This window comes from Leptosomus discolor, unplaced genomic scaffold (genome assembly GCF_034619465.1).
Source record: "Leptosomus discolor isolate bLepDis1 unplaced genomic scaffold, bLepDis1.hap2 HAP2_SCAFFOLD_31, whole genome shotgun sequence".
Lineage (NCBI taxonomy): Eukaryota > Metazoa > Chordata > Aves > Leptosomiformes > Leptosomidae > Leptosomus > Leptosomus discolor.
The window spans coordinates 725,318-748,002 of NW_028237959.1; positions in this window are offsets into that span (position 1 = coordinate 725,318).

The window sequence follows — 22,685 nt, forward strand, 5'->3', positions numbered from 1 at the left end:
AACATCTAGACGTAAAGCCAGATATCTGATGGTAAAGCCCAACATCTAGAGGAAAAGCCAAATATATAGATTTAAAACCCAAAATCTAGAGACACAGCCCAACATCTAAATGTAAAGCAAAACATCTAGATGTAAAACCCTACATCTAGAGGTAAAGTCCAATATCTAGACTTAAAGACCAACATCTAGAGGTAAAACCCAACATCTAGAGGTGAAGCGCAACGTCTGGAGGTAAAGCCCAGATTCTAGAGAGAAGCCAAAAATCCAGATGGAAAACCCAAAATCTAGAGGTAAAGCCCAACATCTAGAGGTAAAGCCCAGAATCTAGAGGTAAAGCCTAACATCTAGAGGTGAATTCCAAAATCTATCTTAAGGCCAAACATCTACAATTAAAGCCAAACATATAGATGTAACCCCCAACTTCTAGAGGTAAGACCCAAAATCTAGAGGTAAAGCCCAACATCTAGAGTTAAAGCCGAACGTCAAGAGGTAAAGTCCAAAGTCTAGAGGTAAAGACCTACTTCTAGAGGTAAAGTCCGAAATCTAGAAGTAAAGCCCAAGACCTAGTGGTAGAGCCCAAAATCTAGAGGTAAAGCCCAACATCTAGAGGAAAAGCCAAATATACAGATTTAAAACCCAAAATCTAGAGGTAAAGCCCAATATCTAGACGTAAAACCAAAATCTAGATGTAAAGCCCAACTTCTAGATCTTAAGCCCAAAATCTAGATGTAAAGCCCAACTTCTAAATCTAAAGCCCAACATCTAGAGGTAAAGCCCAATATTTAGAGTTTAAGCGCATCCTTTAGAGTTAAAGCCCAAAATGTAAATGTAAAGCCCAACTTCTAGAGGTAAAGCCCATCATCTAGTCCTACAGCCCAATGTCTGCAGGTAAAGCCCAACTTACAGAGGTGAAGGCAAACATCTAGATGTAAAGCCCAAAATCTAGAGGTAAAGCCCAACATCTAGAGGTGAAGCACAACATATAGAGGTATAACCCAAATTCTAGAGATAAAATCCACCGTCTAGATGTAATCCCAACATCTAGAGGTAAAGCCTAAAATCTAGAGGTGAAGCACAACATATAGAGGTATAACCCAACATCTAGAGATAAAGCCCAACATCTAAATGTAAAGCAAAACATCTAGATGTAAAACCCTACATCTAGAGATAAAGTCCAGTATCTAGACTTAAAGACCAACATCTAGAGGTAAAGCCCAAAGTCTAGATGTAAAGCCCAACTTCCAGAGTTAAAGTCCAAAATCTAGAGGTAAACACCAATACCTAGAGGTAGAGGCCAAAATCTAGAGGGAAAGACCAACATCTAGAGATAAAGCCAGATATATAGATTTAAAACCCAAAATCTGGAGGTAAAGCCCAACATCTAGAGCTAAAGACCCAAATCTAGATGTAAAGCCCAATTTCTAGATCTAAAGCCAAATAATCTAGAGGTAAAGCCCAACATGTAGAGGTAAAGACTAAGATCTAGAGGTGAATTCCAATATCTAGTGTTAAAGCCCGACACCTACAGTTAAAGCCAAACATCTAGATGTAAAACCCAACTTCTAGAGGTAAAGCCGAATACCTGGAGTTAAAGAGCATCCTTTAGAGTAAAGCCCAAAATCTAGAGTTAAAGCCCAACATCTAGAGGGAAAGCCCAGAATCTAGATGTAAAGACTAACATCTAGAGCTGAATTCCAAAATCAAGTGTTAAGGCCCGACATCTACAGTTAAAGCCAACCATATAGATGTAACCCCCAACTTCTAGAGGTAAGGCCCAAAATCTAGAGGTAAAGCCCAACAGCTAGAGTTAAAGCCGAATGTCTTGAGGTAAAGCCCAAAGTCTAGAGGTAAAGCCCAACTTCTAGAGGTAAAGTCCAAAATCTAGAGGTAAAGCCCAAGATCTAGTGGTAGAGCCCAAAATCTAGAGGTAAAGCCCAACATCTAGACGTAAAGCCAGATATCTGATGGTAAAGCCCAACATCTAGAGGAAAAGCCAAATATATAGATTTAAAACCCAAAATCTAGAGACACAGCCCAACATCTAAATGTAAAGCAAAACATCTAGATGTAAAACCCTACATCTAGAGGTAAAGTCCAATATCTAGACTTAAAGACCAAAATCTAGAGGTAAAACCCAACATCTAGAGGTGAAGCGCAACGTCTGGAGATAAAGCCCGGATTCTAGGGAGAAGCCAAAAATCCAGATGGAAAACCTAAAATCTAGAGGTATAGCCCAACATCTGGAGGTAAAGCCCAGAATCTAGAGGTAAAGCCTAACATCTAGAGGTGAATTCCAAAATCTAGTCTTAAGGCCTGACATCTACAATTAAAGCCAAACATATAGATGTAACCCCCAACTTCTAGAGGTAAGACCCAAAATCTAGAGGTAAAGCCCAACATCTAGAGTTAAAGCCGAACGTCTTGAGGTAAAGTCAAAAGTCTAGAGGTAAAAACCTACTTCTAGAGGTAAAGTCCGAAATCTAGAAGTAAAGCCCAAGACCCAGTGGTAGAGCCCAAAATCTAGAGGTAAAGCCCAACATCTAGAGGAAAAGCCAAATATACAGATTTAAAACCCAAAATCTAGAGGTAAAGCCCAATATTTAGACGTAAAACCAAAATCTAGATGTAAAGCCCAACTTCTAGATCTAAAGCCCAAAATATAGATGTAAAGCCCAACTTCTAAATCTAAAGCCCAACATCTAGAGGTAAAGCCCAATATTTAGAGTTTAAGCACATTATTTAGAGGTAAAGCCGAAAATCTATATGTAAAGCCCAACTTCTAGAGGTAAAGCCCATCATCTTGTCCTACAGCCCAATGTCTGCAGGTAAAGACCAACTTACAGAGGTGAAGGCAAACATCTAGATGTAAAACCCATAATCTAGAGGTAAAGCCGAACATCTAGAGGTGAAGCACAACATATAGAGGTATAACCCAAAATCTAGAGATAAAGAGCAACATCTAAATGTAAAGCAAAACATCTAGATGTAAAACCCTACATCTAGAGATAAAGTCCAGTATCTAGACTTAAAGACCAACATCTGGAGGTAAAGCCCAAAGTCTAGATGTAAAGCCCAACTTCCAGAGTTAAAGTCCAAAATCTAGAGGTAAACACCAATACCTAGAGGTAGAGGCCAAAATCTAGAGGTAAAGATCAACATCTAGAGATAAAGCCAGATATATAGCTTTAAATCCCAAAATATGGAGTTAAAGCCCAACATCTAGAGCTAAAGACCCAAACCTAGATGTAAAGCCCAATTTCTAGATCTAAAGCCAAATAATCTAGAGGTAAAGCCCAACATGTAGAGGTAAAGACTAAGATCTAGAGGTGAATTCCAATATCTAGTGTTAAAGCCTGACACCTACAGTTAAAGCCAAACATCTAGATGTAAAACCCAACTTCTAGAGGTAAAGCCGAATATCTGGAGTTAAAGCGCATCCTTTAGAGTAAAGCCCAAAATCTAGAGTTAAAGCCCAACATCTAGAGGGAAAGCCCAGAATCTAGATGTAAAGACTAACACCTAGAGCTGAATTCCAAAATCAAGTGTTAAGGCCCGACATCTACAGTTAAAGCCAACCATATAGATGTAACCCCCAACTTCTAGAGGTAAGGCCCAAAATCTAGAGGTAAAGCCCAACAGCTAGAGTTAAAGCCGAATGTCTTGAGGTAAAGCCCAAAGTCTAGAGGTAAAGCGCAACTTCTAGAGGTAAAGTCCAAAATCTAGAGGTAAAGCCCAAGACCTAGTGGTAGAGCCCAAAATCTAGAGGTAAACCCCAACATCTAGACGTAAAGCCAGATATCTGATGGTAAAGCCCAACATCTAGAGGAAAAGCCAAATATATAGATTTAAAACCCAAAATCTAGAGACACAGCCCAACATCTAAATGTAAAGCAAAACATCTAGATGTAAAACCCTACATCTAGAGGTAAAGTCCAATATCTAGACTTAAAGACCAACATCTAGAGGTAAAACCCAACATCTAGAGGTAAAGCCCAACGTCTGGAGGTAAAGCCCAGATTCTAGAGAGAAGCCAAAAATCCAGATGGAAAACCCAAAATCTAGAGGTAAAGCCCAACATCTAGAGGTAAAGCCCAGAATCTAGAGGTAAAGCCTAACATCTAGAGGTGAATTCCAAAATCTATCTTAAGGCCAACCATCTACAATTAAAGCCAAACATATAGATGTAACCCCCAACTTCTAGAGGTAAGTCCCAAAATCTAGAGGTAAAGCCCAACATCTAGAGTTAAAGCCGAACGTCAAGAGGTAAAGTCCAAAGTCTAGAGGTAAAGACCTACTTCTAGAGGTAAAGTCCGAAATCTAGAAGTAAAGCCCAAGACCTAGTGGTAGAGCCCAAAATCTAGAGGTAAAGCCCAACATCTAGAGGAAAAGCCAAATATACAGATTTAAAACCCAAAATCTAGAGGTAAAGCCCAATATCTAGACGTAAAACCAAAATCTAGATGTAAAGCCCAACTTCTAGATCTTAAGCCCAAAATCTAGATGGAAAGCCCAACTTCTAAATCTAAAGCCCAACATCTAGAGGTAAAGCCCAATATTTAGAGTTTAAGCGCATCCTTTAGAGTTAAAGCCCAAAATGTAAATGTAAAGCCCAACTTCTAGAGGTAAAGCCCATCATCTAGTCCTACAGCCCAATGTCTGCAGGTAAAGCCCAACTTACAGAGGTGAAGGCAAACATCTAGATGTAAAACCCAAAATCTAGAGGTAAAGCCCAACATCTAGAGGTGAAGCACAACATATAGAGGTATAACCCAAATTCTAGAGATAAAATCCAACGTCTAGATGTAATCCCAACATCTAGAGGTAAAGCCTAAAATCTAGAGGTGAAGCACAACATATAGAGGTATAACCCAACATCTAGAGATAAAGACCAACATCTAAATGTAAAGCAAAACATCTAGATGTAAAACCCTACATCTAGAGATAAAGTCCAGTATCTAGACTTAAAGACCAACATCTAGAGGTAAAGCCCAAAGTCTAGATGTAAAGCCCAACTTCCAGAGTTAAAGTCCAAAATCTAGAGGTAAACACCAATACCTAGAGGTAGAGGCCAAAATCTAGAGGGAAAGACCAACATCTAGAGATAAAGCCAGATATATAGCTTTAAATCCCAAAATATGGAGTTAAAGCCCAACATCTAGAGCTAAAGACCCAAACCTAGATGTAAAGCCCAATTTCTAGATCTAAAGCCAAATAATCTAGAGGTAAAGCCCAACATGTAGAGGTAAAGACTAAGATCTAGAGGTGAATTCCAATATCTAGTGTTAAAGCCCGACACCTACAGTTAAAGCCAAACATCTAGATGTAAAACCCAACTTCTAGAGGTAAAGCCGAATACCTGGAGTTAAAGAGCATCCTTTAGAGTAAAGCCCAAAATCTAGAGTTAAAGCCCAACATCTAGAGGGAAAGCCCAGAATCTAGATGTAAAGACTAACATCTAGAGCTGAATTCCAAAATCAAGTGTTAAGGCCCGACATCTACAGTTAAAGCCAACCATATAGATGTAACCCCCAACTTCTAGAGGTAAGGCCCAAAATCTAGAGGTAAAGCCCAACAGCTAGAGTTAAAGCCGAATGTCTTGAGGTAAAGCCCAAAGTCTAGAGGTAAAGCCCAACTTCTAGATGTAAAGTCCAAAATCTAGAGGTAAAGCCCAAGACCTAGTGGTAGAGCCCAAAATCTAGAGGTAAAGCCCAACATCTAGACGTAAAGCCAGATATCTGATGGTAAAGCCCAACATCTAGAGGAAAAGCCAAATATATAGATTTAAAACCCAAAATCTAGAGACACAGCCCAACATCTAAATGTAAAGCAAAACATCTAGATGTAAAACCCTACATCTAGAGGTAAAGTCCAATATCTAGACTTAAAGACCAACATCTAGAGGTAAAACCCAACATCTAGAGGTAAAGCCCAACGTCTGGAGGTAAAGCCCAGATTCTAGAGAGAAGCCAAAAATCCAGATGGAAAACCCAAAATCTAGAGGTAAAGCCCAACATCTAGAGGTAAGGCCCAGAATCTAGAGGTAAAGCCTAACATCTAGAGGTGAATTCCAAAATCTATCTTAAGGCCAAACATCTACAATTAAAGCCAAACATATAGATGTAACCCCCAACTTCTAGAGGTAAGACCCAAAATCTAGAGGTAAAGCCCAACATCTAGAGTTAAAGCCGAACGTCAAGAGGTAAAGTCCAAAGTCTAGAGGTAAAGACCTACTTCTAGAGGTAAAGTCCGAAATCTAGAAGTAAAGCCCAAGACCTAGTGGTAGAGCCCAAAATCTAGAGGTAAAGCCCAACATCTAGAGGAAAAGCCAAATATACAGATTTAAAACCCAAAATCTAGAGGTAAAGCCCAATATCGAGACGTAAAACCAAAATCTAGATGTAAAGCCCAACTTCTAGATCTTAAGCCCAAAATCTAGATGGAAAGCCCAACTTCTAAATCTAAAGCCCAACATCTAGAGGTAAAGCCCAATATTTAGAGTTTAAGCGCATCCTTTAGAGTTAAAGCCCAAAATGTAAATGTAAAGCCCAACTTCTAGAGGTAAAGCCCATCATCTAGTCCTACAGCCCAATGTCTGCAGGTAAAGCCCAACTTACAGAGGTGAAGGCAAACATCTAGATGTAAAACCCAAAATCTAGAGGTAAAGCCCAACATCTAGAGGTGAAGCACAACATATAGAGGTATAACCCAAATTCTAGAGATAAAATCCAACGTCTAGATGTAATCCCAACATCTAGAGGTAAAGCCTAAAATCTAGAGGTGAAGCACAACATATAGAGGTATAACCCAACATCTAGAGATAAAGCCCAACATCTAAATGTAAAGCAAAACATCTAGATGTAAAACCCTACATCTAGAGGTAAAGTCCAATAGCTAGACCTAAAGCCCAACATCTAGAGGAAAAGACAAATATACAGATTTAAAACCCAAAATCTAGAGATAAAGCCCAACATCTAAATGTAAAGCAAAACATCTATATCTAAAACCGTACATCTAGAGGTAAAGTCCAATATCTATACTTAAAGACCCACATCTGGAGGTAAATCCCAATGTCTAGAGGTAATGACCAACTTCTAGAGCTTAAACCCCAAATCTAGATTTAAACCCCAACATCTATAGATAAAGCCCAAGTTCTAGATCTAAGCCAAACATCTAGAGGTAAAGCCCAACATCTAGAGGTAAAGCCAAATATCTAGATTTAAATCCAAAATCTAGAGATAAAGCCCAAAGTCTAGATGTAAAGCCCAACTTCCAGAGTTAAAGTCCAAAATCTAGAGGTAAAGCCCAACATCTAGAGGGAAAGCCCAGAATCTAGATGTAAAGCCTAACAGCTAGAGGTGAATTCCAAAATCAAGTGTTAAGGCCCGACATCTACAGTTAAAGCCAACCATATAGATGTAACCCCCAACTTCTAGAGGTAAGGCCCAAAATCTAGAGGTAAAGCCCAACAGCTAGAGTTAAAGCCGAACGTCTTGAGGTAAAGCCCAACGTCTAGAGGTAAAGTCCAAAATCTAGAGGTAAATCCCAAGACCTAGTGGTAGAGCCCAAAATCTAGAGGTAAAGCCCAACATCTAGACGTAAAGCCAGATATCTGATGGTAAAGCCCAACATCTAGAGGAAAAGCCAAATATATAGATTTAAAACCCAAAATCTAGAGACACAGCCCAACATCTAAATGTAAAGCAAAACATCTAGATGTAAAACCCTACATCTAGAGGTAAAGTCCAATAGCTAGACTTAAAGACCAACATCTAGAGGTAAAACCCAACATCTAGAGGTAAAGCCCAACGTCTGGAGGTACAGCCCAGATTCTAGAGAGAAGTCAAAAATCCAGATGGAAAACCCAAAATCTAGAGGTAAAGCCCAACATCTAGAGGGAAAGCCCAGAATCTAGAGGTAAAGCCTAACATCTAGAGGTGAATTCCAAAATCTAGTCTTAATGCCCGACATGTACAGTTAAAGCCAAACATATAGATGTAACCCCCAGCTTCTAGAGGTAAGGCCCAAAATCTAGAGGTAAAGCCCAACTTCTAGAGGTAAAGTCCAAAATCTAGAGGTAAAGCCCAAGACCTAGTGGTAGAGCCCAAAATCTAGAGGTAAAGCCCAACATCTAGACGTAAAGCCAGATGTCTGATGGTAAAGCCCAACATCTAGAGGAAAAGCCATATATATAGATTTCAAACCCAAATTCTAGAGTTAAATCCCAACATCTAGGGGTAAACCCCAACTTCCAGAGTTAAAGTCCAAAATCTAGAGGTAAACACCAATACCTAGAGTTAGAGCCCAAATCTAGAGATATGCCAAATATATAGTTTTAAAACCCAAAATCTAGAGATAAAGCCCAACATCAAAATGTAAAGCAAAACATCTAGATGTAAAACCCTATATCTAGAGGTAAAGTCCAATATCTAGGCTTAAAGACCAACATCTAGAGGTAAAACCCAACATCTTGACGTAAAGCCCATCATCTAGTCCTACAGCCCAATGTCTGCAGGTAAAGCCCAACTTACAGAGGTGAAGGCAAACATCTAGATGTAAAACCCAAAATCTAGAGGTAAAGCCCAACATCTAGAGGTGAAGCACAACATATAGAGGTATAACCCAAATTCAAGAGATAAAATCCAACGTCTAGATGTAATCCCAACATCTAGAGGTAAAGCCTAAAATCTAGAGGTGAAGCACAACATATAGAGGTATAACCCAAAATCTAGAAATAAATACCAACATCTAAATGTAAAGCAAAACATCTAGATGTAAAACCCTACATCTAGAGATAAAGTCCAGTATCTAGACTTAAAGACCAACATCTGGAGGTAAAGCCCAAAGTCTAGATGTAAAGCCCAACTTCCAGAGTTAAAGTCCAAATCTAGAGGTAAAGATCAACATCTAGAGATAAAGCCAGATATATAGATTTAAAACCCAAAATCTGGAGGTAAAGCCCATCATCTAGAGCTAAAGACCCAAATCTAGATGTAAAGCCCGATTTCTAGATCTAAAGCCAAATAATCTAGAGGTAAAGCCCAACATGTAGAGGTAAAGACTAAGATCTAGAGGTGAATTCCAATATCTAGTGTTAAAGCCCGACACCTACAGTTAAAGCCAAACATCTAGATGTAAAACCCAACTTCTAGAGGTAAAGCCGAATATCTGGAGTTAAAGCGCATCCTTTCGAGTAAAGCCCAAAATCTAGAGTTAAAGCCCAACATCTAGAGGGAAAGCCCAGAATCTAGATGTAAAGCCTAACATCTAGAGGTGAATTCCAAAATCAAGTGTTAAGGCCTGACATCTACAGTTAAATCCAAACATATAGATGCAACCCCCAACTTCTAGAGGTAAGGCCCAAAATCTAGAGGTAAAGCCCAACAGCTAGAGTTAAAGCCGAATGTCTTGAGGTAAAGCCCAAAGTCTAGAGGTAAAGCCCAACTTCTAGAGGTAAAGTCCAAAATCTAGAGGTAAAGCCCAAGACCTAGTGGTAGAGCCCAAAATCTAGAGGTAAAGCCCAACATCTAGACGTAAAGCCAGATATCTGATGGTAAAGCCCAACATCTAGAGGAAATGCCAAATATATAGATTTAAAACCCAAAATCTAGAGACACAGCCCAACATCTAAATGTAAAGCAAAACATCTAGATGTAAAACCCTACATCTAGAGGTAAAGTCCAATATCTAGACTTAAAGACCAACATCTAGAGGTAAAACCCAACATCTAGAGGTAAAGCCCAACGTCTGGAGGTAAAGCCCAGATTCTAGAGAGAAGCCAAAAATCCAGATGGAAAACCCAAAATCTAGAGGTAAAGCCCAACATCTGGAGGTAAAGCCCAGAATCTAGAGATAAAGCCTAACATCTAGAGGTGAATTCCAAAATCTATCTTAAGGCCAAACATCTACAATTAAAGCCAAACATATAGATGTAACCCCCAACTTCTAGAGGTAAGACCCAAAATCTAGAGGTAAAGCCCAACATCTAGAGTTAAAGCCGAACGTCAAGAGGTAAAGTCCAAAGTCTAGAGGTAAAGACCTACTTCTAGAGGTAAAGTCCGAAATCTAGAAGTAAAGCCCAAGACCTAGTGGTAGAGCCCAAAATCTAGAGGTAAAGCCCAACATCTAGAGGAAAAGCCAAATATACAGATTTAAAACCCAAAATCTAGAGGTAAAGCCCAATATCTAGACGTAAAACCAAAATCTAGATGTAAAGCCCAACTTCTAGATCTTAAGCCCAAAATCTAGATGTAAAGCCCAACTTCTAAATCTAAAGCCCAACATCTAGAGGTAAAGCCCAATATTTAGAGTTTAAGCGCATCCTTTAAAGCCCAAAATGTAAATGTAAAGCCCAACTTCTAGAGGTAAAGCCCATCATCTAGTCCTACAGCCCAATGTCTGCAGGTAAAGCCCAACTTACAGAGGTGAAGGCAAACATCTAGATGTAAAACCCAAAATCTAGAGGTAAAGCCCAACATCTAGAGGTGAAGCACAACATATAGAGGTATAACCCAAATTCTAGAGATAAAATCCAACGTCTAGATGTAATCCCAACATCTAGAGGTAAAGCCTAAAATCTAGAGGTGAAGCACAACATATAGAGGTATAACCCAAAATCTAGAAATAAAGACCAACATCTAAATGTAAAGCAAAACATCTAGATGTAAAACCCTACATCTAGAGATAAAGTCCAGTATCTAGACTTAAAGACCAACATCTGGAGGTAAAGCCCAAAGTCTAGATGTAAAGCCCAACTTCCAGAGTTAAAGTCCAAAATCTAGAGGTAAACACCAATACCTAGAGGTAGAGGCCAAAATCTAGAGGTAAAGATCAACATCTAGAGATAAAGCCAGATATATAGATTTAAAACCCAAAATATGGAGGTAAAGCCCAACATCTAGAGCTAAAGACCCAAATCTAGATGTAAAGCCCAATTTCTAGATCTAAAGCCAAATAATCTAGAGGTAAAGCCCAACATGTAGAGGTAAAGACTAAGATCTAGAGGTGAATTCCAATATCTAGTGTTAAAGCCCGACACCTACAGTTAAAGCCAAACATCTAGATGTAAAACCCAACTTCTAGAGGTAAAGCCGAATATCTGGAGTTAAAGCGCATCCTTTAGAGTAAAGCCCAAAATCTAGAGGTAAAGCCCAACAGCTAGAGTTAAAGCCGAATGTCTTGAGGCAAAGCCCAAAGTCTAGAGGTAAAGCCGAACTTCTAGAGGTACAGTCCAAAATCTAGAGATAAAGCCCAAGATCTAGTGGTAGAGCCCAAAATCTAGAGGTAAAGCCCAACATCTAGACGTAAAGCCAGATATCTGATGGTAAAGCCCAACATCTAGAGGAAAAGCCAAATATATAGATGTAAAACCCAAAATCTAGAGACACAGCCCAACATCTAAATGTAAAGCAAAACATCTAGATGTAAAACCCTACATTTAGAGGTAAAGTCCAATATCTAGACTTAAAGACCAACATTTAGAGGTAAAACCCAACATCTAGAGGTAAAGCCCAACGTCTGGAGGTAAAGCCCAGATTCTAGAGAGAAACCAAAAATCCAGATGGAAAACCCAAAATCTAGAGGTAAAGGCCAACATCTAGAGGTAAAGCCCAGAATCTAGAGGTAAAGCCCTACTTCTAGAGGTAAAGCCGAATATATAAAGCGCATCTTTTAGAGTAAAGCCCAAAATCTAGAGTTAAAGCCCAAGACCTAGTGGTAGAGCCCGTAATCTAGAGGTAAAGCCCAACATCTAGAGGTAAAGCCAGATATCTGACGGTAAAGCCCAACATCTAGAGGAAAAGCCAAATATATAGATTTAAAACCCAAAATCTAGAAGTAAAGCCCAATATCTAGACGTAAAGCCCAAAATCTAGATGTAAAGCCCAACTTCTAGATCTAAAGCCCAAAATCTAGATGTAAAGCCCAACTTCTAAATCTATAGCACAACTTCTAGAGGTAACGCCCAATATTTAGAGTTTAAGCGCATCATTTAGAGGTAAAGCCCAAAATCTAGATGTAAAGCCCAACTTCTACAGGTAAAGCCCATCATCTAGTCCTACAGCCCAATGTCCGCAGGTAAAGGATAACTTACAGAGGTAAAGGCAAACATCTAGATGTAAAACCCAAACTCTAGAGGTAAAGCCCAACATACAGAGGTATAGCCCAACTTCTAGAGATAAAGTCCAACGTCTAGATGTAATCCCAACATCTAGAGGTAAAGCCTAACATCTAGAGGTGAAGCACAACATATAGAGGTATAACCCAACATCTAGAGATAAAGACCAACATCTAAATGTAAAGGAAAATATCTAGATGTAAAACCCTACATCTAGAGGTAAAGTCCAATATCTACTCTTAAAGACCAACATCTGGAGGTAAAGCCCAATGTCTAGAGGTAATGACCAACTTCCAGAGTTAAAACCCCAAATCTAGATTTAAACCCCAACATCTAGAGATAAAGCCCAACTTCTAGATCTAAGCCAAACATCTAGAGGTAAAGCCCAACATCTAGAGGTAAAGCCTAACATCTAGTGGTGAATTCCAAAATCTAGTGTTAAGGCCCGACATCTACAGTTAAAGGCAAACATATAGATGTAAACCCCAACTTCTAGAGGTAAGGCCCAGAATCTAGAGGTAAAGCCCAACCTGTAGAGTTAAAGCCCAACGTCTTGAGGTAAAGACAAATATATAGATTTAAAACCCAACATCTAGAGGTAAAGCCCAATATCTAGACGTAAAGCCCAACTTCTAGAGGAAAAGTCCAAATTCTAGAGGCAAAGCCCAACACCTAGAGGTAGAGCCCAAAATCTAGAGGTAAAGCAAGATCTAGAGGTAAAGCCAGATATCTAGAGGTAAAGCCCAACATCTAGAGGAAAAGCCAAATATATAGATTTAAAACCCAAAATATAGAGGTAAAGCCCGATATCTAGACGTAAAGATCAAAATCTAGATGTAAAGCCCAACTTCTAGATCTAAAGCCCAAAATCTAGATGTAAAGCCCAACTTCTAGAGGTAAAGCCGAATATATAGAGTTAACGCGCATCATTTAGAGTAAAGCCCAAAATCTAGAGTTAAAGCCCGACATCTAGTGGGAAAGCCCACAATCTAGATGTAAAGCCTAATATCAAGAGGTGAATTCCAAAATCAAGTGTTAAGGCCCGACAGCTACAGTTAAAGCCAACCATATAGATGTAACCCCCAACTTCTAGAGGTAAAGTCCAAAATCTAGAGGTAAAGGCCAAAGTCTAGAGGTAAAGCCCAAATTCTAGAGGTAAAGTCCAAAATCTAGAGTTAAAGCCCAAGACCTAGTGGTAGAGCCCGTAATCTAGAGGTAAAGCCCAACATCTAGAGGTAAAGCCTAACATTTAGTGGTGAATTCCAAAATCTAGTGTTAAGGCCAGACATCTACAGTTAAAGGCAAACATATAGATGTAAACCCCAACTTCTAGAGGTAAGGCCCAGAATCTAGAGGTAAAGACCAACTTCTAGAGTTAAAGCCCAACGTCTTGAGGTAAAGACAAATATATAGATTTAAAACCCAACATCTAGAGGTAAAGCCCAATATCTAGACGTAAACCCAAAATCTAGATGTAAAGCCCAACTTCTAGAGGTAAAGCCGAATATATAAAGCGCATCATTTAGAGTAAAGCCCAAAACCTAGAGTTAAAGCCCCACATCTAGAGGGAAAGCCCAGAATCTAGAGGTAAAGCACAAGACCTAGTGGTAGAGCCCAAAATCTAGAGGTAAAGCCCAACATCTAGAGGTAAAGCCAGATATCTGATGGTAAAGCCCAACATCTAGAGGAAAAGCCAAATATATAGATTTAAAACCCAAAATCTAGAGATAAAGCCCAACATCAAAATGTAAAGCAAAACATCTAGATGTAAAACCCTACATCTAGAGGTAAAGTCCAATATCTAGACTTAAAGACCAACATCTAGAGGTAAAACCCAACATCTTGAGGTAAAGCCCAACGTCTGGAGGTACAGCCCAGATTCTAGAGAGAAGCCAAAAATCCAGATGGAAAACCCAAAATCTAGAGGTAAAGCCCAACATCTAGAGTTAAAGCCCAACGTCTTGAGGTAAAGCCAAATTCTAGAGGTAAAGCCCAACTTCTAGAGGTAAATCCCAAAATCTAGAGGTAAATTCCAAATTGCAAATGTGAAGCCCAAGTTTAGAGTTAAAGTCCAAATTCTAGAGGCAAAGCTCAACACCTAGAGGTAGAGCCCAAATTCTAGAGATAAAGTCCAACGTCTAGATGTAATCCCAACATCTAGAGGAAAAGCCAAATATATAGATTTAAAACCCAAAATATAGAGGTAAAGCCCGATATCTAGACGTAAAGATCAAAATCTAGATGTAAAGCCCAACTTCTAGACCTAAAGCCCAAAATCTAGATGTAAAGCCCAACTTCTAGAGGTAAAGCCGAATATATAAAGCACATCATTTAGAGTAAAGCCCAAAACCTAGAGCTAAAGCCCCACACCTAGAGGGAAAGCCCAGAATCTAGAGGTAAAGCCTAACATCTAGAGGTGAATTCCAAAATCTAGTCTTAAGGCCGACATCTACATTTAAAGCCAACCATATAGATGTAACCCCCAACTTCTAGAGGTAAGGCCCAAAATCTAGAGGTAAAGCCCAACTTCTAGAGGTAAAATCCAAAATCTAGAGGTAAAGCCCAAGATCTAGTGGTAGAGCCCAAAATCTAGAGGTAAAGCCCAACATCTAGACGTAAAGACATATATCTAGAAGTAAAGCCCAACATCTATAGGAAAAGCCAAATATATACATTTAAACCCCAAAACCTAGAGGTAAAGCCCAATATCAAGACGTAAAGACCAAAATCTAGATGTAAAGCACAACTTCTAGATCTAAAGCTCAAAATATAGATGTAAAGCCCAACTTCTAAATCTAAAGCCCAACATCAAGAGGTAAAGCCCAATATTTCGAGTTTAAGCGCATCATTTAGAGGTAAAGCCCAAAATCTAGATGTAATGCCCAACTTCTAGAGGTAAAGCCCATCATCTAGTCCTACAGCCCAATGTCTGCAGGTAAAGCATAACTTACACAGGTAAAGGCAAACATCTAGATGTAAAACCCAAAATCTAGAGGTAAAGCCCAACATATAGAGGTATAGCCCAAATTCTAGAGATAAAGTCCAACGTCTAGATGTAATCCCAACATCTAGAGGTAAAGCCTAACATCTAGAGGTGAAGCACAACATATAGAGGTATAACCCAACATAAAGAGATAAAGACCAACATCTAAATGTAAAGCAAAACATCTAGATGTAAAACCCTACATCTAGAGGTAAAGTCCAATATCTAGACTTAAAGACCAACATCTGGAGGTAAAGCCCAATGTCTAGAGGTAATGACCAACTTCCAGAGTTAAAACCCCAAATCTAGATTTAAACCCCAAAATCTAGAGATAAAGCCCAACCTCTAGAGGTAAAGCCTAACATCTAGTGGTGAATTCCAAAATCTAGTGTTAAGGCCCAACATCTACAGTTAAAGCCAAACATATAGATGTAAAACCCAACTTCTAGAGGTAAGGCCCAAAACCTAGAGTTAAAGCCCAACATCTAGAGTTAAAGCCCAACGTCTTGAGGTAAAGCCCAAATTCTAGAGGTAAAGCCAAATATCTAGATTTAAATCCCAAAATCTAGACGTAAAGCCCAAATTGCAGATGTAAATCCCAACTTCTAGAGGTAAAGTCCAAATTCTAGAGGCAAAGCTCAACACCTAGAGGTAGAGCCCAAAATCTAGAGGTAAAGCCAGATATCTAGAGGTAAAGCCCGATATCTAGAGGTAAAGCCCAACATATGGAGGAAAAGCCCAACATCTAGAGGAAAAGCCAAATATATAGATTTAAAACCCAGAATCTAGAGGTAAAGCCCAATATCTAGACGTAAAGCCCAAAATCTAGATGTAAAGCCCAATTTCTAGAGGTAAAGCCGAATATATAAAGCGCATCATTTAGAGTAAAGCCCAAAATCTAGAGTTAAAGCCCCACATCTAGAGGGAAAACCCAGAATCTACAGGTAAAGCACAAGACCTAGTGGTAGAGCCCAAAATCTAGAGGTAAAGCCCAACATCTTGAGGTAAAGCCAGATATCTGATGGTAAAGCCCAACATCTAGAGGAAAAGCCAAATATATAGATTTTAAACCCAAAATCTAGAGATAAAGCCCAACATCAAAATGTAAAGCAAAACATCTAGATGTAAAACCCTACATCTAGAGGTAAAGTCCAATATCTAGACTTAAAGACCAACATCTAGAGGTAAAACCCAACATCTTGAGGTAAAGCCCAACGTCTGGAGGTACAGCCCAGATTCTAGAGAGAAGCCAAAAATCCAGATGGAAAACCCAAAATCTAGAGGTAAAGCCCAACATCTAGAGGGAAAGCCCAGAATCTAGAGGTAAAGCCTAACATCTAGAGGTGAATTCCAAAATCAAGTGTTAAGGCCCGACATCTACAGTTAAAGCCAACCATATAGATGTAACACTCAACTTCTAGAGGTCAGGCCGAAAATCTAGAGGTAAAGCCCAACATCAAGAGTTAAAGCCCAACGTCTTGAGGTAAAGCCAAAGTCTAGAGGTAAAGCCCAACTTCTAGAGGTAAATCCCAAAATCTAGAGGTAAATTCCAAATTGCAGATGTAAAGCCGAAATTTTAGAGTTAAAGTCCAAATTCTAGAGGCAAAGCTCAACACCTAGAGGTAGAGCCCAAAATCTAGAGGTAAAGCCGAACATCTAGAGGAAAAGCCAAATATATAGATTTAAAACCCAAAATCTAGAGGTAAAGCCCAATAGCTAGACGTAAAGCCCAAAATCTAGATGTTAAGCCCAACTTCTAGATCTAAAGCCCAAAATCTAGATGTAAAGCCCAACTTCTAGAGGTAAAGCCGAATATCTAGAGTTAAAGCGCATCATTTAAAGCCCAAAATCTAGAGTTAAAGCCCCACATCTAGAGGGAAAGCCCAGAAGCTACTTGTAAAGCCTAACATCTAGAGGTGAATTCCAAAATCAAGTGTTAAGGCCCGACATCTACAGTTAAAGCCAACCATATAGATGTAACCCCACACTTCTAGAGGTAAGGCCCAAAATCTAGAGGTAAAGCCCAACAGCTAGAGTTAAAGCCGAACGTCTTGAGGTAAAGCCCAAAGTCTAGAGGTAAAGCCCAACTTCTAGAGGTAAAGTCCAAAATCTAGAGGTAAAGCCCAAGACCTAGTGGTAGAGCCCAAAATCTAGAGGTAAAGCCCAACATCTAGACGTAAAGCCAGATATCTGATGGTAAAGCCCAACATCTAGAGGATAAGCCAAATATATAGATTTTAAACCCAAAATCTAGAGATAAAGCCCAACATCTAAATGTAAAGCAAAACATCTAGATGTAAAACCCTACATCTAGAGGTAAAGTCCAATATCTAGACTTAAAGACCAACATCTAGAGGTAAAACCCAACATCTTGAGGTAAAGCCCAACGTCTGGAGGTACAGCCCAGATTCTAGAGAGAAGCCAAAAATCAGATGGAAAACCCAAAATCTAGAAGTCCAGCTCAACATCTAGAAGTCCAGCTCAACATCTAGAGGTAAAGCCCAAAATCTAGACGTAAAGCCTAACATCTAGAGGTGAATTCCAAAATCCAGTGTTAAGGCCCGACATCTACAGTTAAATCCAAACATATAGATGTAACCCCCAACTTCTACACGTAAGGCCCAAAAACTAGAGGTAAAGCGCAACATCTAGAGGTAAAGTCGAACGTCTTGAGGTAAAGCCCAAAGTCAAGATGTAAAGCCCAACTTCTAGAGCTAAAGTCCAAAATCTAGAGGTAAAGATCAAGACCTAGGGGTAGAGCCCAAAATGTAGATGTAAAGCCCAACATCTAGAGGAAAAGCCAAATATATAGTTTTAAAACCCAAAATCTAGAGATAAAGCCCAACATCTAAATGTAAAGCAAAACATCTAGATGTAAAACCCGACATCTAGAGGTCAAGTCCAATATCTAGACTTAAAGACCAACATCTAGAGGTAAAATCCAAGATCTAGAGGTAAAGCCCAACATCTGGAGGTAAAGCCCAGATTCTAGAGAGAAGCCAAAAATCCAGATGGAAAAACCAAAATCTAGAGGTAAAGCCCAGAATCTAGATGTAAAGCCTAACATCTAGAGGTAAAGCCGAACGTCTTGAGGTAAAGACAAATATATAGATTTAAAACCCAACATCTAGAGGTAAAGCCCAATATCTAGACGTAAAGCCCAACTTCTAGAGGAAAAGTCCAAAATCTAGAGTTGAAGCCCCACATCTAGAGGGAAAACCCAGAATCTAGATGTAAAGCCTAACATCTAGAGGTGAATTCCAAAATCAAGTGTTAAGGCCCGACATCTACAGTTAAAGCCAAACATATAGATGTAACCCCCAACTTCTAGAGGTAAGGCCCAAAATCTAGAGGTAAAGCCCAACTTCTAGAGGTAAAGTCCAAAATCTAGAGGTAAAGCCCTAGACCTAGTGGTAGAGCCCAAAATCTAGAGGTAAAGCCATACATCTAGACGTAAAGCCAGATATCTGATGGTAAAGCCCAACATCTAGAGGAAAAGCCAAATATATAGATTTAAAACCCAAAATCTAGAGATAAAGCCCAACATCTAAATATAAAGCAAAACATCTAGATGTAAAACCCGACATCTAGAGGTCAAGTCCAATATCTAGACTTAAAGACCAACATCTAGAGGTAAAACCCAACATCTTGAGGTAAAGCCCAACGTCTGGAGGTACAGCCCAGATTCTAGAGAGAAGCCAAAAATCCAGATGGAAAACCCAAAATCTAGTGTTAAAGCCCAACATCTAGAGGTAAAGCCCAGAATCTAGAGGTAAAGCCTAATATCTAGAGGTGAATTCTTAAATCTAGTCTTAAGGCCCGACATCTACAGTTAAAGCCAAACATATAGATGTAACCCCCAACTTCTAGAGGTAAGGCCCAAAATCTAGATGTAAAGCCCAACTTCTAGATGTAAAGCCGAATATATAAAGCGCATCATTTAGAGTAAAGCCCAAAATCTAGAGTTAAAGCCCAACATCTAGAGGTAAAGCCCAGAATCTAGATGTAAAGCCTAACATCTAGAGGTAAAGCCGAACGTCTTGACGTAAAGACAAATATATAGATTTAAAACCCAACATCTAGAGGTAAAGCCCAATATCTAGACGTAAAGCCCAACTTCTAGAGGAAAAGTCCAAATTCTGGAGGCAAAGCCCAAAACCTAGAGGTAGAGCCCAAAATCTAGACTTAAAGACAAACATCTGGAGGTAAAGCCCAATGTCTAGAGGTAATGACCAACTTCTAGAGCTAAAACCCCAAATCTAGATTTAAACCCCAACATCTAGTGATAAAGCCCAACTTCTAGATCTAAGCCAAACATCTAGAGGTAAAGCCCAACATCTAGAGGTAAAGCCTAACATCTAGTGGTGAATTCCAAAATCTAGTGTTAAGGCCCGACATCTACAGTTAAAGGCAAACATATAGATGTAAACCCCAACTTCTAGAGGTAAGGCCCAAAATCTAGAGGTAAAGCCCAACATCTAGAGTTAAAGCCCAACGTCTTGAGGTAAAGACAAATATATAGATTTAAAACCCAACATCTAGAGGTAAAGCCCAATATCTAGACGTAAAGCCCAACATCTAGAGGAAAAGTCCAAATTCTGGAGGCAAAGCCCAACACCTAGAGGTAGAGCCCAAAATCTAGAGGTAAAGCAACATCTAGAGGTAAAGCCAGATATCTAGAGGTAAAGCCCAACATCTAGAGGAAAAGCCAAATATATAGATTTATAACCCAAAATATAGAGGTAAAGCCCGATATCTAGACGTAAAGACCAAAATCTAGATGTAAAGCCCAACTTCTAGATCTAAAGCCTAAAATCTAGATGTAAAGCCCAACTTCTAGAGGTAAAGCTGAATATATAAAGCGCATCATTTAGAGTAAAGCCCAAAAACTAGAGTAGAAGCCCCACATCTAGAGGCAAAGCCCAGAATCTAGATGTAAAGCCTAACATCTAGAGGTGAATTCCAAAATCAAGTGATAAGGACCGACATCTACAGTTAAAGCCAAACATATAGATGCAACCCCCAACTTCTAGAGGTAAGGCCCAAAATCTAGAGGTAAAGCCCAACTTCTAGAGGTAAAGTCCAAAATCTAGAGGTAAAAATCAAGACCTAGTGGTAGAGCCCAAATTGTAGAGGTAAAGCCCAACATCTATAGGAAAAGCCAAATATATAGATTTAAAACCCAAAATCTAGAGATAAAGCCCAACATCTAAATGTAAAGCAAAACATCTAGATGTAAAACCCGACATCTAGAGGTAAAGTCCAATATCTAGACTTAAAGACCAACATCTAGAGGTAAAACCCAACATCTAGAGGTAAAGCCCAACATCTGGAGGTAAAGCCCAGATTCTAGAGAGAAGCCAAAAATCCAGATGGAAAACCCAAAACCTAGAGGTAAAGCCCAACATCTAGAGGTAAAGCCAGATATCTAGGGGTAAAGCCCAACATCTAGAGGAAAAGCCAAATATATAGATTTAAAACCCAAAATCTAGAGGTAAAGCCCAAAATCTAGAGGAAAAGCCAAATATATAGATTTAAAACCCAAAATCGAGAGGTAAAGACCAATATCTAGACATGAAGCCCAAAATCTAGATGTAAAGCCCAACTTCTAGATCTAAAGCCCAACATCTACAGGTAAAGCCTAACATCTAGTGGTGAATTCCAAATCTAGTGTTAAGGCCCGACATCTACAGTTAAAGGCAAACATATAGATGTAAACCCCAACTTCTAGAGGTAAGGCCCAAAATCTAGAGGTAAAGCCAAAGTCTAGAATTAAAGCCCAACTTCTAGAGGTAAAGACAAATATATAGATTTAAAACCCAACATCTAGAGGTAAAGCCCAATATCTAGACGTAAAGCCCAACTTCTAGAGGAAAAGTCCAAATTCTAGAGGCAAAGCCCAACACCTAGAGGTAGAGCCCAAAATCTAGAGGTAAAGGAACATCTAGAGGTAAAGCCAGATATCTAGAGGTAAAGCCCAACATCTAGAGGAAAAGCCAAATATATAGATTTAAAACCCAAAATATAGAGGTGAAGCCCGATATCTAGACGTAAAGACCAAAATCTAGATGTAAAGCCCAACTTCTAGAGGTAAAGCCGAATATATAAAGCGCATCATTTAGAGTAAAGCCCAAAATCTAGAGTTGAAGCCCCACATCTAGAGGGAAAGCCCAGAATCTAGATGTAAAGCCTAACATCTAGAGGTGAATTCCAAAATCAAGTGTTAAGGCCCGACATCTACAGTTAAAGCCAAACATATAGATGCAACCCCCAACTTCTAGAGGTAAGGCCCAAAATCTAGAGGTAAAGCCCAACTTCTAGAGGTAAAGTCCAAAATCTAGAGGTAAAGCCCAAGACCTAGTGGTAGAGCCCAAAATCTAGAGGTAAAGCCCAACATCTAGAGGAAAAGCCAAATATATAGATTTAAAACCCAAAATCTAGAGATAAAGCCCAACATCTAAATATAAAGCAAAACATCTAGATGTAAAACCCGACATCTAGAGGTAAAGTCCAATATCTAGACTTAAAGACCAACATCTAGAGGTAAAACCCAAGATCTAGAGGTAAAGCCCAACATCTGGAGGTAAAGCCCAGATTCTAGAGAGAAGCCAAAAATCCAGATGGAAAACCCAAAATCTAGAGGTAAAGCCCAAAATCTAGAGGAAAAGCCAAATATATAGATTTAAAACCCAAAATCGAGAGGTAAAGACCAATATCTAGACATGAAGCCCAAAAGCTAGATGTAAAGCCCAACTTCTAGATCTAAAGCCCAACATCTACAGGTAAAGCCTAACATCTAGTGGTGAATTCCAAATCTAGTGTTAAGGCCCGACATCTACAGTTAAAGGCAAACATATAGATGTAAACCCCAACTTCTAGAGGTAAGGCCCAAAATCTAGAGGTAAAGCCAAAGTCTAGAATTAAAGCCCAACATCTAGAGGAAAAGCCAAATATATAGATTTATAAACCAAAATATAGAGGTAAAGCCCGATATCTAGACGTAAAGACCAAAATCTAGATGTAAAGCCCAACTTCTAGAGGTAAAGCCGAATATATAAAGCGCATCATTTAGAGTAAAGCCCAAAATCTAGAGTTGAAGCCCCACATCTAGAGGGAAAGCCCAGAATCTAGATGTAAAGCCTAACATCTAGAGGTGAATTCCAAAATCAAGTGTTAAGGCCCGACATCTACAGTTAAAGCCAAACATATAGATGCAACCCCCAACTTCTAGAGGTAAGGCCCAAAATCTAGAGGTAAAGCCCAACTTCTAGAGGTAAAGTCCAAAATCTAGAGGTAAAGCCCAAGACCTAGTGGTAGAGCCCAAAATCTAGAGGTAAAGCCCAACATCTAAACATAAAGCCAGATATGTAGGGGTAAAGCCCAACATCTAGAGGAAAAGCCAAATATATAGATTTAAAACCCAAAATCTAGAGGTAAAGACCAATATCTAGACTTAAAGCCCAAAATCTAGAGGTAAAGCCCAGAATCTAGATGTAAAGCCTAACATCTAGAGGTAAAGCCGAACGTCTTGAGGTAAAGACAAATATATAGATTTAAAACCCAACATCTAGAGGTAAAGCCCAATATCTA